Genomic DNA, 6,225 nt, shown 5'->3' with positions numbered 1-6,225 from the left:
CCAACTTTAACTATCTCTATCCCTATTATATGTAACTTGGCAGATATACATTTACCAACAATTTGCATTGCATACATTAAATATATTACATTTATACTGCTTACCAAATTCTATCTTATCCTATGATCACTAACTTATGTCCTAAAACCTAACCTATGTATTATATCACTTATCTTATACTTTACACTTCCTGTATTCCTACTGCACCCTATGCCTATTACATACCTCCCAACTTTTGAAGAAGAGAAAGCAGGACAGATTATGCAGCGCACGTACCGCGCCGTGGCAAATTTTGGTCCCGCCCCTGGCCACACTCCAATCCACTCCCATTTACCATTTCTTTCTCCCCTGGAGGAGGAGTTGTCAGAGGGGTGCTGGTAATGAGGGGCATTCAGCAGACCACCCTCATCCCCATTCCTAGTATGCATGGCCCCCTCATCCCCATTCCTAGTATGCATGCCCCCCTCATCCCCATCCTGGTATGCATGGCCCCCTCATCCCCAACCCTGGTATGCCTGGCCCCCTCATCCCCAATCCTGGTATGCCTGGCCCCCTCATTACCAATCCTGGTATGCATAGCCCCCTCATCCCCAATCCTGGTATGCATGGCCCCCTCATCCCCAATCCTGGTATGCATGACCCCCTCATTCCCAATCCTGGTATGCATTGCCCCCTCAAGCCGAATCCTTGTATGCATAGCCCCCTCAGACCCAATCCTGGTATGCATGGCCCCCTCAGACCCAATCCTGGTATGCATGACCTCTTCATCCCCAATCCTGGTATGCATGGCACCCCTCACCCCCAATCCTGGTATGCATGGCCCCTCATCCCCAATCCTGGTATGAATGCCCCCCTCATCCTCAATCCTGGTATGCATGGCCCCTCATCGCCAATCCTGGTATGCATGGCCCCCTCATCCCCAATCCTGGTATGCATGGCCCTCTCATCCCCAATCTTGGTATGCATGGCCCCCTCATCCCCAATCTTGGTATGCATGGCACCCTCATACCCATTCCTGATATGCATGGCCCCCTCATCCACAATCCTGATATGCATGGCCCCCTATACTGTTATACATGGCCCCCATCACTGCACACATGAAAAAAATAAACACTTCTACTCACCTTCCTTCCTCCCCTCTGCTCCAGCGCTGCGTCCTGGGGATGAAGGGGCCTATCCTGGTATAAATGGCCCCCAATCACTGCACACATAAAAAAAATAAACACTTCTACTCACCTTCCTTCCTCCCCTCTGCTCCAGCGCTGCGTCCTGTGTGTCAGTAGCTGATCTCAGCATCTGAGCAGCACATGACATCACTGTCATGCGCCCTCAGATGCTGAGGTGAGCTGCAGGGATATTCAGTCCTCTCCACGCCAGGACTATGGGCATGGAGAGGAGTGAATATTCATTCTCCTTAATAGCGCACACTGTCAGCACGGCCGCAGCTCCTGCTAGCTCAGCGATCCTCTGTGCCCGCTAGTAATGAGAATGAATATTCACTCTTCTCCATGCCCATGGGAGTGGAGAAGAGTGAATATTTATTCTCTCTAATAGCTGGCACACAGGATCGCGGAGCCGCAGCAGGAAGCCGGCTTCTGCGATTGACAGTATGCGCTATTAAGGAAAATGAATATTCACTCCTCTCCACTCCCATGGGCGTGGAGAAGAGTGAATATTAATTAACTTTAGCAGCGGGCACACGTGGTAGCTGCAGCTACTGGCTACTACCTGTGCCCGCAGCTCCACCGCCACAACACTCCCCACCACCCTCCACAGCCGGGAGAACAGCTGAGCTGTGACGGGATGCGGGACTGAGCCCTCAAAGCAGGATAATCCTGCCTAAAACGGGATGGTTGGGAGCTATACTATTATACTAACAATACATTTCCCCACGATACATTATCCAGGTTACACCTATAATGCTTATCACACTCTATACATTATACAGGGTGGGCCATTTATATGGATACACCTAAATTAAATGGGAATGGTTGGTGATATCAACTTCCTATTTGTGGCACATTAGTATATGGGAGGGAGAAACTTTTCCAGATGGGTGGTGACCATTGCGGCCATTTTGAAGTCGGCCATTTTGGATCCAACTTTATTTTTTTCAATGGGAAGAGGGCATGTGACACATGACACTTATTGAGAATTTCATAAAAAAACAATGGAATGCTTGGTTTTAACGTAACTATATTCTTTCATGAGTTTTTTACAAGTTTATGATCACTTGTAAAATGTGTTCAAAGTGCTACCCATTGTGTTGGATTGTCATTGCAACCCTCTTCTTCCACCCTTGACACACTGATAGCAACACCACAGAAGAAATGCCAGCACAGGCTTCCAGCATCCATTCTTTCAGATACTGCACATCTCGTATCTTGATGGTATGGTGTGATATATGGGGTACAAAGATAGTGGGGCCATTCTTCATCAATGGAAACCTCAATGCCACTGGATATCTGAATATTGCTACATGATGATGTGTTGCCCTCTTTATGCACTGAAGATGGCACGTTCCCTGAGTTTTTCCAACAAGATGATGCACCACCACATTATGGGTGTCAGGTCCGAGTATTCCTACATGAACAGTTTCCTGGAAAGTGGATTGGTTGTGGTGGGCTAGTTGAATGGCCACCAAGGTCTCCCGATCTGACCCCCTTAGACTTTTATCTTTGGGGTCATCTGAAGGCAATTGTCTATGCTGTGAAGATACGAGATGTGCAGCATCTGAAACAACGGATACTGGAAGCCTGTGCTAGCATTTCTTCTGCGGTGTTGCTATCAGTGTGTCAAGAGTGGGAGAAGAGGGTTGCATTGACAATCCAACACAATGGGCAGCACTTTGAACACATTTTATAAGTGGTCATAAACTTGTAAAAACTCATGAAAGAATAAAGTTAGGTTAAAACCAAGCACACCATTGTTTTTCTTATGAAATTCTCAATAAGTTTGACGTGTCACATGACCCTCTTCCCATTGAAAAAAATAAAGTTGGATCCAAAATGGCCGACTTCAAAATGGCCACCCTGGTCACCATCCATCTGGAAAAGTTTTTCCCCTCCCATATACTAATGTGCCACAAACAGGAAGTTGATATCACCAACCATTCCCATTTAATTTAGGTGTATCCATATAAATGGCCCACCCTGTACATTACAGAAAATATCTAAAACCACATGACACTATTCACATTATAATTTACAGCACAGCGCGATTGGTGTCTCCAGGGGTAGGAACACAATAGCACAGTCCACCAGTCTTACAGTCCTACAGATGCTTTTACCCAGTCATCTAGTTATCACAATTTCTTAGAACCTTGTAATCTCCTATTATCTTGCTTCCAATACATCATCTTCAAGAATGGACTGTTCACTTGCTGCCTCATATCTCCCACCCCTTGACGGGTTTAGCAAGATAATCGAGGAATTATTCACTTCATCTATTAGGGGTTTTAGGCTGCGTTCACATACTTTTAACCGCATCAGCCTTGAGCCACGGCGGTCTTTCTACTGTTTCACTCCACGATCTCCTAATCTTGTAGGTAAACAACTCTTAGGCTAAGTGCCCACGATGCAGAAATTAAGCAGAAAATTTCTGCAGCATTTCTGCATCTCCCTGGCAGAAAAAAACGCATGCAGATTGTGCATGCGTTTTTCCTGCAGAATACATGCGGGTTCACATGCGTTTCCGCATGCGGATTGACAAGCACTTTCCAGGCGATAGCATCACTTGCAAAGTGCTTGACAACTAGGTCACACTGTATAAATCCATGCAAACGGCATGGATTTATATAGTGTGACCGTAAAAATAAAAAAATAAAGCCATACTTACCGCTTGTGCTGTCGCGCTCGTCCTGGCTTCTTCCGGGTTGCCGGCATCTCGCGAGACAGCCTGCGGTCACATGACCGCAACGTCATCTCAGGTCCTGGAAGGAGAAGCGCTGCTGGGGCCGCCGGACAGGTGAATATAAATTATTTATTATTTTATTCTTTTTTTACAGGTACAATGGTACCCAGGTCTGGATGAGAGTCTTCTCTCCTCCAGAACTGGGTACCATCCGCACATTGAGACGCATGATATCCGTGTGTACAAATGTACAGACACGGATTATATGCGTCTCAATGCAAGTCAATGACGGCGCTTCCGCAAAATTAATGAACATGCTGCGGATTTATTTGCGCTGCAGAAACGCTGCGGAAAAATCCACAGCATGTGCATTGACATTGCGGAATTCCATTGGGGACCATGGGGTGCGTATTACCATGCGTTTTTGATGCGTTTCCGCTGCGGAAATTCCGCAGCATAAACACATGAAAAACGCATCGTGTATACGCAGCCTTAGGCTATGTGCCCACGATGCAGAAATGCTCCAGATTTTTTCCTGAGCGTTTCTGCATCTCTCTAGCAGACAGAAAAAATGCATGCAGATTGTTCATGCGGATTGTACATGCGGATTGTACATGCGTTTTCCTGCCGGGGACATGCGGATGTGAAGCGTTCTTCACTTGCATTTTCGCATGCGGGTTGACAAGCGCTTTTCAAGCAATTTTAGCATCACTAGGAAAGTGCTTGACAACTTGGTCACACTATATAAATCCATGCAACCGGCATGTATTTATATAGTGTGACCCGAGAGAATGTAAAAAAATAAAAAAATAAATCTATACTTACCTTCCGATGGCCCCCGGAGTCTTTATTCGCTCCGTCCTGGCTGCCGGCACCTTGCGGTACACTACACTGAAGGACCTGCCGTCACATGACTAAATGACATCAGCGCAGGTCCTTCAGTCCACCGCAATCTGCCGGCAAGTGAAGACAAGGAGACCGGGGGCCATCAGAAGGTAAGTATCATATTTATTTTTTTTTTTTTACAGGTTCTATGGTACCCGGGTCCGGAGGAGAGTCTCCTCTTCTCCAAACCCGGGTACCATCCGCGGATTCCATGCGTTCCAATGCAAGTCAATGGCGGCGAAAACGCAGCACTTCCGCAAAATAATTGGTAGTGCGGCGTATTTTTCCACAATGATAATCTGCAGCGGAAATTTCTGCAGCATGTGCACATCACATGCGAATTATCATTGGGGAACATGGCAGGCCTTCTACCAAGCGTTTTTTTAAGCATTTCTGCAGCGTTTTTGCCGCTGCGGAAACGCTTAAAAAACGCATCGTGGGCACACAGACTTATAACTGGAGACCACACTGCTGATAGTAAAGGCTGAAAAAGGTGTTTGTCTGCAAGATAAAGTGATTGTGCACTAAAATAGTATAAAGACTACAGCAGTACAGGCCTGCTGAAATTAAAAGCTGCAGCATGTGAACATGGCCTGAAGCTGAATTTTAGACATCTTTGTAACATGGTCCCAGTCCTTGGACCATTCAGTCTTAGGTCTATTAGGACACAGACGAAAAATGGACTGTTTCAGTAGTGCTTTTGGTCCGAGTTTCATCATAGTGTCATCAGAGTTTCGTTTGAATTTCATCAGTTTTTTCGGAGGAGGAAAAAAAAGGTTCTCCACCTTTTCTTATCAACCAGACTGTGAAAAAAGGACAGCACACGGATGGCGTCTGCGTGCTGTCTGATTTTTTCTTTTCACAGACCCGTAGACATTCGATGCCAACTTTGATCCAACACTCGGATCAATATCAGACAAGTCTCTTCAACTTTGCAAGGACCACTCGATCCAACAAATAAACTGAACATATGAATAGCCCCATAGACTATATCATAGGTACATGTTCTATTTGTGAAAAACGGGCATCTAAATGAGTCCTTAGGATGAGACTACACACGGCAGCTTTGTTTCAGAGTCGTTCGGACATTGGCTTCTGCTGTTGGGTGGATCTTCGGAGGCCATTGGGCATCATGGTGGACAGATTTTCAGATACGTGCAGCATGTGCAATCACTCAATATACCATGACTAGAGTTGATGAAAATCGATTAGCACATCCCAGACCATCGGCCACAACAGTGATCAGTGGCCGTAGGATGGGAGCCGGAGAACCACCTCTTACCTGATGGCATCTACGGCTCTTTTTTTAATCAACCGGCCTGGGGTGATGTCACACCGCAATGTTGACGTCATATCAGGCCAGGCCAATCAAAAGAAGAGCAACGGACACCTTGAAGGAGGTTCTTCTGCTCCTGTTCGGCACCCACAGATTACGGTCAGGGCCGATGGACAAATTGATTTGCACCAACTCTAATTGTGACTGATCAG

The sequence above is a fragment of the Phyllobates terribilis genome, unplaced genomic scaffold (assembly GCF_046119375.1).
Source record: "Phyllobates terribilis strain yellow unplaced genomic scaffold, ASM4611937v1 Scaffold_8__6_contigs__length_399053987, whole genome shotgun sequence".
NCBI lineage: Eukaryota > Metazoa > Chordata > Amphibia > Anura > Dendrobatidae > Phyllobates > Phyllobates terribilis.
Note: the sequence above shows the minus strand (reverse complement) of the source record.